The sequence below is a fragment of the Mus musculus genome, chromosome 7, assembly GCF_000001635.26.
Source record: "Mus musculus strain C57BL/6J chromosome 7, GRCm38.p6 C57BL/6J".
NCBI classification, from domain to species: domain Eukaryota; kingdom Metazoa; phylum Chordata; class Mammalia; order Rodentia; family Muridae; genus Mus; species Mus musculus.
In genome coordinates, this window is record NC_000073.6 from 115386148 (window position 1) to 115399525 (window position 13378).

General features: G+C 42.8%; 1 long non-coding RNA gene across 1 annotated transcript; it reads right to left on the minus strand.

Annotated features, from left to right (window-relative positions):
• Window positions 1-6036: 6036 nt before the first annotated feature.
• Window positions 6037-12156, minus strand: Gm45999. The gene is made up of 2 exons (XR_001778265.1): window positions 11851-12156; window positions 6037-11327 (listed from the first exon to the last, which is right to left on the minus strand). It is a non-coding gene; the product is annotated as a predicted gene, 45999 (long non-coding RNA).
• Window positions 12157-13378: the final 1222 nt, after the last annotated feature.

Genomic DNA, 13378 nt, shown 5'->3' on the forward strand with positions numbered 1-13378 from the left:
CTGTTAAAAAATTCAGAGATATCTCAACTTTCATGTTATTATGACATGGTATTGATCATCTTCTATTCAAAATACATTTCTAGAAAAGGACTTACTAAGTCATGTGTTTAAGACAATTTCGTGGATTTTATCACATGTGTCTTATCATGTACAAATTGACACATCTATTAACAGTTTATACAGGTATGCTGACATTTTGATGTTGCTATATTTCTTTTTTCTAAATCTTTGTAATTTATATGAATTCTTTACATATTAAGACTCGAGGCTTTTCCCTTTTTTATATATTTCATGGCCTTGTAAACACATTTAACTTTTATAGGTGAAATCTTTCACTTTATGACATTTGCGATTGGTGCAATATTTATGCAAACCATCCTAATTATCTTTAGATTGTTGTGACAGAATTCTGATTTTACTTTTTAATTTGCCCACAATTTAATGCAGTATATGGTATATGGGAAGAATCTAAATTATATGACTCCCAGATCTCCACACAGGAAATACTAGTTCTCTTATGAAGAAACATAATGAAGAGTGTGTATTATTTTCTACTAAACTAGGTCTGTTTTTTTCCACAGTTCATTGCTGCTTCATGTAGTCCTTTTTATTTCTTGATTCCAGAGCTGGAATGTAAGGTAAAAGAAGACCTTCAATGTGGCAGCCATTCACCCAGGATAAAGTGTGCTGGCTGTTCATTTCCATTCTGTGTGCAACTCTTCTGGTTTTCCGAGTCAGTCTGCAATGTTCCATTCACCACTAGAGTAATATGTTCTGTTTGGCAAGGACCTTACCTGTAGGTTTGCTTCATTCTGTCCACTAAAAAGCCAAGTAGCATGACATTTAAGAACATAGTTCTAGCTGTATGACCTTGGAGCACCTATTCTACATCTCTGATGCTCAAGGCTCACCTTCACTGTAGAACCTTCATATAATACTACTAATATACAAATGACCATATAAACAAAATACACTTAATCAATGTTAGCTTTATCACACCCCAAAGGTCTTGTCATTCCAAGGGCTTTCTGATTTGTATCAGATGAAGAAAGAGTTTATAGACACATCTACTTTCAAATTCTGTAATATTTATACATGCAAAATAATGTGCTAATTTATTTATTACACATAAATGTGTACTTATTTTAGAAAAACCATAAAGAATAATATATTCAGGCACAGATAGATAGATAGGTAGATAGATAAATAGATAGATAGATAGATAGATAGATAGAAGATAGATGTAGATATGTGTGTTTATTGTATAGATAGATGTCTTGCTGAGTATCTTCAAACATGGAAGATGACAATTTTATCTATATACAGATATGATCATGTGTGTAACTTCCTTTCTTTGCTCAATGACAGATCAAATTTCCAATTCCAGTGCCAGCAAAAGTGCATCTGATACCTCATTGATCCCTGTTATAAGTGCAGAGAAGATGTTAAATCACGAAGCATGAGTTTCTAGAAATAAAAATTACCATGAAGTTGTTGCTTCCCATGAGATTCAGAACCCTACGTCTTTAATGAAGACCTTATGATGCTATAGCAGAGCCACGTGGTGTCTTGTGAGGACTCTAAGCAAGACTATTCATTTGAAGCTATGGTAGATTCTGCTTGGCATCTTCTTCCTCCTCATCAAAAGCCACTCCACACCACAGCCATCTTCCTCTCACAGCCCCAACAGGTCTGCAGAATCTAGGGGCGAAAGACATGGCTCCAGGTGTGGGACAGGAGCTCTCCAGAGAACCCCAGCATGCATCTCTTCAAGGGTCACTATTTGAAGCAGCAAAGAGGGTCAGGGAGGGAGATGGGAGTGTACTTGCCAACTGGTTGATCCTCGGGCCTTATGGGTAAAAAAGTTCATGCACTGTGTATTCATTTATTTTGAATGCTGCTGCTCCAGGGGATAAGAGGCCATCATGGCAGAAAGGCACAGAAGCAACTGACAGAGCAGGCATGGCAGCCAGAACAGGAAGAAGGGAGTCACATCTTCAGCAGAAAAAGTGAGACAGAGAGCTGAACTGTAAGCTGGGAAAGGATACAAACTCTCAAAGTCCACCCCCAGTGATGTTCTTCCTCCATCAGTGCTGCACCATCTCCTCAAACAGCGTCACCAATTAGAAGACCAAGTGTTAAAAGACGGGAACCTATAGGGGACATTTCTCATTCAAACAGCCACACAGGGCCAGGACTGAGAAGTAGACAGAAACTGGACAAAAGTTGGGTCATTCCTGACTGGGGAGGGTATGGATGAGGGGAGCGGCTACAATGTCAAACCCATTTATCTAGTGTCTCAGCAGAATGAAAGACTTCTGCAACTTGAGGCCTCCAAGTGTGGATTAGATTCTAGGTCAGCAAGAAGAGGCGTGTTCAATCCACCACATAGTGACTAAAAGTGTTTTCCTAAGCAGCAACAGGGATGGCAATAATGACAAGGTGCAGAATGAAACACGCATTAAAAATAGTCTTTTCAAAAGAACAGAAGTGCCATTGTTCTGGCCAGACTACTCAAGAAGTACTTATTCAGATCTCCGTCTGTACTGATGGTCAGGGAGCCCTTCATGGACACTGCTGTCACTCTCTTTGTTTTTCCTTACCCACTCCTGGTCTCCATGTTCCTGGCATTTTCCTCCTCAGGCAATCTTTGGGATTCGGCTTTCTGGCTTTCGTTCCTCAGCACCTCAGAAGGGGAGAGACAGAAGGATAAGGGAGCTGAGGTCTAGGTGAGCCCCTGTGATTTCTCAGCCCACAGTACCCACTGAGGAAGACTTGTCCCCCAAAAGGTCGAATGATCAAACTCCAGTAAGCCTTTCATGCCTCTAGGTTGCTAAGCAACAAATACTTCAAGCTTGGAAATCTTTATCCATACCGGATATATTATCCTGGCAAATTGGACTTTCAGATCTGGCAGCAATGGAAAGAGTAACTTCTTTAAAAATAGAGACAATTTAGATGATTTCAAAGACATCTGTTCTCTTTTTCCAGCGTGCCCGACTCTTCTTTCACTAAGCACATGGGATCCAAACATTTCACGTGGAGGAAGCCCAAGGTCTCTGAGGAAAGACCCTTTTTAGTCACAAAATCCCAGCCACATAGAGAGAGGATTGCCAGGTGGAAAGGCCTGGCAACCTTGAATAGCCAAGGAGGTGGTACTAGGGCCCATCTTCTTCATTGATTTGGCCTTTTCTAACCTAGTGTATTTCTCTTCCTTCTCTATCCAATTCTTGTCCTCCCTTCCAGTATGTGCTTGTGTGCTTTCTCTTCCTCCCTCTGCCTCTGCCTCTCTCTCTTTCTCTCCTCTTCCTCCCTCTTTTCCTCATTCTTAATATGCTCTCTTTTTCTCTAACCTGCCTTCCCTCACAACAAGACAACACATGAACAAGGAGCACCGGGGAGGCTACCGACCGCATTTTTTGATCCCACTGCCCATCACCTCCTTGGACCCTGGAGGTAGCCCTTCCTCCTTCGCTCAGTATTTATAGCTAGGGTGATCTCAGGGCTCACTCTTTTCTCCCCCTACATGCTTAAAAAAATTTTTTTTTCAAGACAGAAAACCAAACACCACATACCTCCTCCACCTGCTTGCTAATAGCTAAAATTCCTCCAACAGAAAATGTTACATTCCACAAGCAAAGACCAAGGTTAAAGCATAAATAATAAACAGTTCACATCTGGGCAGCTAGTTACAGTTTTACAAACACATCCAGCTGTTTCCTACCCTTGTGTGACCCCCCACAATCATCTGGAGGTGGAAGCATTAGGACTGAGGCTCAGAGATATTGGGTTGTACGCCCTTCCTTCTGGCTCGATAGTCCTTTCTGTACATCATCTCCCTTCTCGGGACTGAACCCTATAGCCTGGCATGATAAGATACTTTGTCCAATCCCTCCAATCCTCTCGTTCCCCACTGGCTGATTCCTGCCTCTACAGAATCCCAGACTTGCATTACTGTTGACACCTGCCAGTGAGGTACCCTGTCAGAAGATGGCGGATGGTATTGGCTTCCACAATGAGCCTCAAGCTTTTACCCTAACTAAAAATGAGCCAAATTTTTTTAAATATATTTTATCTTTTTATAATCAAAATTACAGTTCACAAAAAAAAAAAAGCTCAGCACAGCAGCATCCTCATCTACTCAGAAGATGATATGAAGGAAGAAATATATTTAGAATAAATACACATATTGACTGTATGCCTATGAAAATGCTCACTGACTCTTACAACTCTGTCTCCTGCTCCCCACAGGGTCATAGCCCACTTTCTGTTCTGAGATTCCAGCCTGGCACCCCAGGGTTATTATGCTTCTACCCTGACAGAGTTGAGCACTAGCTCCATTGGAAAAGAAAAGAATGATTCTCCAACCCCTGCATCCATCTGAAATGCCCAAACGACTTGTGAAAGACCCAACCTGAGTGTTGGCTTCTGGGTTTCTGACTCAGTAGGCCCATGTAGAGCTAGAGAACCTGTATTTCTAACTCGTCCACAGACAATTGTTAGTGGCCTTCTTCTGGGGACACCTTTAAAACTACGAGGATAAGTAGTTTGGCCCTCTGTGTCTTATGAGTTCCCTCCCCCTTTTCCTTCATCTCTCATTACACCAGGGAGAAGAGAGGCTGGTTTTACAGGCTTCCTACCTTGAGTTCAGGTTCCTTTAGTGAATGATTAACTTACAGCCCTAAAAACTATAGGCTGGTACCCAACTGACTTTAAAAACGGTGTCTCATGTAGCCCAACCTAGCCTAGAATGCTCTGTGCTTTCTGCATAACTAGACATGACCTTGCACTCCCAGCTTTAGCTCCCAAATGCTATGATCACAAGCATGCAGCACTATGCCTGTTTTATGACATGATAGAGATAAATCTAGAACTTCCTGCATGCTAGACAGGCGCTCTCAAGACTGAGCAACATCCCCAGCCCTTAATATGTATCTCTGCTGCGTAAGATCCCTTCTGATCAGTTTCCCTGCTTGGTGCCTACAAGTTCTATGCACATCGGTAATTATAATCAGAAGAGATAGCCTTTGTTAAAGCTGTGAGACCTGAGGTAAAGATTGCTTTCATTGATTCATCTAACCATCGTAACAATTCTGCAAGAATGATTTTATTATTTATATTATTATTATATTTTTCAGAGAAGGAAATAGAGATCCAAGATTATAAAACCGGGACATCACAGTGTCTGGACCAAGCACCAATTTATCTCCAGAGCATACGGTCTTCATACTTGTATTCTGAGTGATTCTGAGTTTTGCATGGACTGTAAATGTGGCTTCCTGTCTTCTCAAATTGGTTTCTCTGGGCTATGGTAGTGAAGGGTTATACTTTCCCCCACTATTCTGTGCCTATTTCTTCACCTGCCTTCAGACCCACATATGTCTTCTGCCTTACTCCACCATACTGGATGGAAGGAGACACAGATTGAAGGATGGCTCCTCAGGATCCTCTCATCCTGGATTGAGTTGCATTCTGGATAGGAACATTACTTTCAAGGCAACAAAGAGAATTGGATAACTTATACCGAGCTTCAGGAAAGGAGATGTTAGTGGTGGAATAAGGTGTCACAAAACATCTGTTCTTTATTGAGAGGACTACACAAACATATATTTTTTTATATAAAAGAAAAGGATAGAAAGGGGAGGAAGAAAAAGAAAGCAGAAAAGCAAAAACCAACCTTGGCAAAAACACAGAAAAGAATAGACAGAAATCCGTCACCACTCTTTCATGTTATACACCATGTTAATAAGATCATAAATCCAGAACCATAAGGCCGGAAAGACAAGAATATGAGTTTAAAAACAAAAACAGAGATGGAGGATCTAAGGGAGCAAACCAAGGACCCAAGCCACCTCATTACCGAACCAGCACCAAAGTTAGAGAGAAAAGAAGCAGGTAGAGTCCTCGGGATGTAAATTATTTATGTGGATGTAAGTTTGAGATAGAGTAAATGCAGATTAAGACAAAGACATGAGGGCCGGTACAGAGATTGTTGATTTTAAAGCATTTAATAATAAAAAGATAAGAATCTGAATCCAAAAGTATAATTCTTTAATTATCTAAATTTTAAAATGGAATATGAAAGCTAAAAGATATTCCATATTTTGGGAAGATGCAAACCCCTCAAGATACTGGCTGGCTAAATGATGATACTTCAGGCATTCAGACAGGCAGGGAGAGCAGGCATCAAAGGTGTTGAATCCTGGCTCATCTCAGCAGCACTCTCCGGGCAGTGCACGAAGCCAAAAAAGCAATATTCACAACGTGCTTAGAGAAAGAAAGTGAACAGGGTAAAGGATGGCATGTGGTAATGTTATATAAAAACAACACTCTCTTAAACTTAATGAAACCAGTGATACAATACGCACAAGCCCTTCTTGAACAAAACTCTGTGATTGTGGTGTTCAGTCAACTGAAAAAGAGAAGGAAGAAAATGATTTAGGAATAAAATCCCATTAATGGAGGCAAGGCTGATACTTAGACTAACAGTAAGCAATAGCTCTCAGTGAAGCTCCTCTGTTTGTGAACTTGGCAAAATTCCACCCGAAGCACCCTTATCTGCTGTGCCCCGCTCATGAGATAACATATGGTTGTCTGTCTCCCTTGATGTTGGTTTTTATCCCCCACAACTCTGCTGCTTTCATCCTCATTGTCAACTTGACTGGATTTGAAGTCACCAGAGAGACACACAGTCCTGGTCATGTCTATAAGAGGGTTTTCAGAGGGGATTAACAAGGGAGGGAAGGCCCGCCCTGAATGTGGGTAGCACCATCCCATGGGCTGGGGTCACAAACCAAGTAAGATGAAAGTAAGCTAAGACAAGACCTCATCTCCCTCTTCTTCCTGACAGCAGACGCCACACTCTGTGTGACCAGCCACCCTGCACTCTAGAAGCTGCACCTTCCTTCCATGATGGGCACAATCCCCTGAAACTCATTCTTCCATAATTTTTTTGTCAGTAATTTTGTTTTCAGTAACCAATACACCACTTCTGCCCCCTAGAGAGAAAGTAGCCAGGGAATGGAATAGATGCGTAAATAGAACTACCTTACACAGAGCCATCGGTCTGAGTGATGTAACACTAGTAAGGTAACCCAGGAGTTTGTAGGAAAGTGCCTGGGTGGGGGGTGGGGGGTTCTCTAGTTGTCTAGGAAGGGAAACAAGAGGAGATCATAGAGGACTCATATCTTCATCCTCTGCAGCACAAACCTGACTGTCACACCTGAATGTGGGCATGGCCCTGTTCCCTGAGTTCCAACAAACGTGGCTTTCCACTCTTCTTTTCCCACCCTGTGCTTGTGACCCTATTGAAGTCATTGGATGCCTCTGATAATCACTTTACCAATCAGCAAAATGGGCATTACTACTGAACAGTTTCCAGAATGTTCAGATGACATATGATAGCGTGACAAGAGGTTCTTCATTGAAGAATCTGGTGCGAGAATCTGTCTTCTATGAGAAGATAATGCTGGCCTGTGAACAACTGAATCATCTCTTTTTTAAAATAAATGATGATGGCCTCTTCTGATTAACCTTAGAAATGTTTTCACAAAATACTATCCTACTGTAAAAAACCGTATTTCCTCAATAACTTCTGTAGTCTTATTTGACTGTATTTTCTTCTGTTAAATTCCAATGAAATTGAAAGTGGTGCTTTCATGTTTTAAAATAGTATTTGGAATTATGAGCTCATTTTATTAAAGTGTTTTTAGGGTCCATATTTCTCTGTCTATGCGTATGCGAAAATCACAGGATCATGTGCCTGTTCTCCGTAAGGGTTGTTTCTTATTTCACTATGTTTATCTTTCAATATTTTTCTATTTTGTTAATTGCTTTTATAGAGCATATTTTCCAGAAATGTACTGAAGTAGTTTGGCTTTGTCTTAAGAAAGAACCAGAGGGGGAGGAGGGAGAGAGGGAGGTGGAGGGGACAGAGGAATACAAATGTCAACGTTCTCTCATAGGTAGAGACACGTGAAGCTCATGGTGCAAATACCTGAACTTCATCCTTCACCTTCAGTTCTCTCTCTCTGTCTGTCTGTCTGTCTGTCTGTCTGTCTGTCTGTCTCTGACTTTCTCTCTCCCCCTTGACCCTTTCAAAAGTTTGTGTTGTATTTGCCTCACAGAAGGAAGGAAACAAATATTGACCAGAGAATCCCACGAGGCACTGGTTTAGAGAATGCACCTGAGTCTCAGATAGACTTAGATCTGTCTAATTTCATGGAAATAATAGTGATAATGTGATCACTACATGAGTAACTGCCATGAACCAGACTCTGAGCTAGGTAGATCTATAAAGAACCAACTCCTCTTACGGCTCATAACAGTTAAACATCAGCAATTCTTATTTCTTTTTAAAAGCACAGTGCAGACAGATGAGCTTGTATCACCAAATACTGCACATTCTGGAAGAGGCATATCAGGACTGGAGATGCAGTCTGCCACACTGCCAGCCTTCTGCGCCTTCTTCTACTTGGCTCTCCCAAGGCTAGAAGCGGAGTGGCCTTTGTGGATACCATGGGATACTGTGGAAGCAGGACACAAGGGCTCCATGTGTTCAGAGGCCAGAGAAGGACAAGGAGGGTTAGGGGGCATCAAGGAAGGTCAGTGGAGGGTCAGGGAGTATCAGAGAGGGTCAGGAAGTGTCAAAGAGGGTCAGGGAGGGTGAGAGATGGCCAGGGAGGGTCAGGGAGTATCAGGGGAGTTTAGGGAGAGTCAGAGAGGGTGATGGAGGGTTTGAGAAGGTCAGGGAGGGGTGGAGAGGGTGAAGGAGTATCAAGGAGGGTCAAGGATGGTCAGGGATTATCAGGAAGGGTCAGGGAGGGTCAAGGAGTATCAGGGAAGGTCAGGCTCACAAGAGGAGCTGCTTTCTGCCACTTTCTTACTTGTCTTACTTGTCTCCTCTTGGATGTCTGGGTTGAGCTGGACGAACAGAAGGGACAGTCTGATTATTTCTCAATGTGGCCCCATGGCCAGCTTCCAGGGAACCTCGGACCTCACTCAGAGAGTATTTTATAGAAAATGTCCAGAAATAAATCCGAGATGGTCTTCGCACTGGGTGTATACTAGAAAAATCTAGATTCCACTTCTCTCCTGACACTCATTTTTGTGGTGCGACCCCAGGCAAGCCTAAGTGATTAAGGACAGCATTCTCTTTGAAAAGGCAAATGGTGACCAGAGAGCCACACCAGCAAGAGGCCAAAAGGCTATGGGCATCAACTCCAGATAGGCAAGAATAGGCTTAAAGGAAGCCAGTTCATTTTAATGCCACGACAGTGAAGCGTCCTTGGGACAGAACCAGTCTCTCCCCTTCAGTGGATTTCGGCAGACAGGCTACAGGCCTTGATGGATCACAGGCCTATGAGATTACCTGCTAATCGTGACCTGGACATGAGCCCTAAGAAGTGTCTGAAGAATGAGATGCCTTTTTATGATGTTATAAAAGAGAGAAAATCACCTTGACCTTTAGCCTCAGCTTACATTCAATAAGAGAGAGCGACACCAGAGCCCGGTCTCCTGTAGCCAAGGGCTCAGCACCTGGAGCTGCTGTTTCATGATGGGGGCCATAGTGGAATCATCAGAAGCTCTCACTCTCTCCAGGCATTAAGGAAAAGCTGGGGGTTGCCAGAGCTACAGGCACCAGTATTTTGAAGGAGATGGAGTCCCATGTGTGACATGAACCGCTTAAACACTCAACTGGACCATATATCACCAGGCACATCTTTCTTTCTAATTCTTCATTCTCTCTGAAAAGTTGGCTGTGCTCAGAGCCACTGTTCATTCCCCACACAGACCATGTCTACTCACTGTCAGAATATCTAGTGAGGCTTTTTACCCCAAAGATAAAGCAGTGGGAGTGCCTGAAGTGCCACCGGAAGCATACAAAGCGAATGACACCAGTTAGCTTAACTCTCACAGCTGGGGACTGCACACATCCAAACTGCAGTCAAGGACATGGGGACAAAGCTCTTTGTACAACTGCTCATCCAGCATGCAGGAAGCCCAGTGCTATCTTTATCACCATATAAACTGGGCTTGGTGACTTCTGTGTGTAAGGCTAGCACTAGAGAAGTAGACAGTTGTATCAGATATTTAGGACCATGCTTGGCCACATTATCAAATCCAAGGTTCCTCATCTCAAAAAAATAAAATAAAATAAAATAATGAAACCATGACACTCATATCATCACCTCCATTTCGCAGATGGGTATGCTGAGACTCAGAGGGATTAGATAACCTTGAGGGCCTAGGGCTGTTGTGTTGCAGTCACACATCAACCACGAGCAGGTTTGTGTCTGAACTCACATCTGCCTCCTGTACTTTATAGAAAAACTATGCCCTCCCTCCTTTCAGGAGCATCCTTCATCTTGACACACAAAAAAGGGAGACGCAATCTCTTGTCCTGACAAGCTGTTGGGAAGAAACAAGCTTCTCCCTCAGCGATGGAGTGTGACCTAAAAGCTGTAAACTGACAGAAACCCTTTACTCCCCAAGTTGCTATTGGTCATGGTGTTTCATCATAGAAATAGAAACCTAACTAAGACAGTCATTCGTTCCCTGGGCAGAACAGGAAACCTTTCTGTCATCTTGACCTCTGCTTTTGAAAATAGGAGTTGGGAATTGTCTTTACATAACTCAAAAGAACATCAAAGGCTTGTCCAAGTCCAGGAGAACAGCTATCTAAATGCTGAGAGATGGGGGAAAGGAAAGAGGGAGGGAGAAGGAGGACTAGGAGGAGAAGGAGGAAGAGGAGGAGGAGGGGGAAGAGGAGGAAGAGGAGGAGGAGGAAGAGAGAAACTGAAGATATGCTTGCAGAGAGGTACAGAGGGGCTTTTTACCTTCTGAGGTTATCATTTCCTCTCATTAATAGACAGGAATCTTAGGTTTAGGGGAATTTAAAGAACAATTCTGGGATCCATAACTGTTAAACAAGCAAGAGACACAACATCACTCAGAATCTTTGCCCACTGAATGCAGCTTGCAAAGTGACAGCTCCCAGCTCCCAGCTCCCAGGCTTTATGAGAGCCTGCCCGAGCACTGTACCCACAGAGGAGTGAGCTTGGGGTAGGAAGACAAAGGCAGCTGGGCAGGGCAGCCTCCAGGACTCCAGTCACCATCATTCTTCCGGATCCTCCTGTAGTTAATCCATCTCAGACCCTTCCACACAGAGAAGCCCCTAGTCTGCAGTTATTTATCTGACTCAGGCAAATCCTGTTCACTACCGAGTGTCAAGGACCATGGGCCAGTGATCCCACGTGGGTCGTTCAGAAGCCATAAGCCATCTCCGCAGAAACACTTCAAATGCCCTTGCTGCTGCAGTTCTCAACCTGCCGTGAGAGACAAGGTAGGAGTAGGGTGAAGAGGTGCAAGGCAGGCTTTGATTTTAAAAGTAAGAAATGAGGTTAAGAAAAGGTGAAAGCAGGGCACTCCGACAGCCATCTGGGTGTAATTCCGACCCTTCCCCCTGCATTAGTTACAACATCTTCCACCTGCACCTGTCTCCTCCCTCTGGACCCAGCATCTTCCAGTCCATAACCTGCACAGCTCCAGGCCTGCTAAATCTCTTTTACAAGACTTTTATTTTTCTGCCACTTCCCTCCTTTTCTGCTTCTACCCTTTGGCTGATGAATGCCTATTTGTCTTTTTGAGGCAAGTAGCCTTAGGCTCCTCCACTAGGAAGACTCCTGAGCCTGTCCTTTTCTTCTGGGCTCCTACCTTACACCAGCATTTTGTCTCAGCTGGCTCACAACAAAGAATCTGTGGAGGCTGGAGAATGACTCCGTGGTTAGTAAGTACTGCTCTTGAGGAGGACCTGAGATTGCTTACCAACACCCACACAAATCCCCTTACCTATAAAACCAGCTCCAGGGCATCTGATGTTCTCTTCTGGCCTCCACAAGCAACTGCAGTGACCTGAGTGTATCCACACACAATTTAAACAAATATAATTAATTAATAACATTTCTTAAAAAGCACCCTTCGATGGGTTGTTACTAGCTTGGAATCTATCATAAGACATGCCCAAGTCTCTTCCAAAAGAACCCTAAGATTCAACACAGCCTCTAATATTGCAATAAGGTCTCCATGTTTCCCCCAACTCTATTCTTTCTATCAGGACTAACATGGGAAAAGGAGAAGAGACATGGACATGAACAGTGATCGCATAACTTCTTTAACATTCTAGATGGGTTCTCATCTCCCTCACCCCACACCTGGGCCCAACCCTAGTCACCTGTAAAGCAGGTAAAACAAGGTTTCTCAACCTGTTCCACCTAAGACATTTTTTTACATGACCCTGGGTGCACAAGCCAAATCAAATGTTTACTGGCAATGAGTCATTAATTTATTTCGAAATGCTTTATGGCAGGTATTATGATGGTTAATATTGATTGTCAACTTGAAAGCCTCCAAGCTTCTGGGGCACAGGCAAGCTTCTGGGGTCTCTGAAGAATTTTCTAGATCAGGTTAAGATGAAAAGATCCATATCAATACAGATAACACCATTCCAGAGGCTGGAGTCTCAGGCTGAATAGGAGAGAGTGAACCCAGTCCTTCGTTCATCCCCACTTCCCACGTGAGGACAATGGGACTGGCTGCTTTCCTACCCCTGACACCATGATTTTGCAGCACGACAGACTGTAGCCTCAAACTAGTAGCCAAAATGAACCCTTTACTGAGGTGGCTCTTGCTGTGGTTTTTGTTGTTGCTGTTGTTTTTGTTGTTGTTGTTGTTGACAACAATGGCAAATACAACTAACACAGGCATAATTTTACCACATACTAAACATGGAAGTAAATGCATACTGATTAGATAGGCGCCTATTTATTCTTACACAGAGACTCGCTCCTGTGCATATTTGATACTGCAGGACATAGAGCATCTTTACCACTTTTCAGAGTCTCTTCGTATTCTGGCTTTATAATACTCAGTGCTGAGGACACCGCTTTACACACACATGCAGTACACTGTGATGGAAGTGTGTGGAGAGCCATTTCAGAATTCGCTGGGAGTTCTGATCTCAAGCCAAAATTCATTTAGTTGTTTTTTTAAAAAATAAAACTCAAGTCAGCATGTCAAATAGCAGTTTTTAAAAACCAAACATTCTAATCCAATCCAATCCAATAACCAATTTGCTATTTTTATGCCATGGAATGATAATAGGAAGATATCAAGTCCTTATTTTCTGTAATTAAATCATTATATTTACATAAGAGCTAAAAGCTTTGTATTAAAACTACTGCTATTTATATTATGCTTTTTACTCTCACAAACACTGTCTCAATGATCCTTCTGTAACATTCTTCCTTGTGTGTCTATTTTTCTATAGTAAATTCTTGGGTCAGTTACTGTACAAAAAGATCACACATCTTTATGCTCG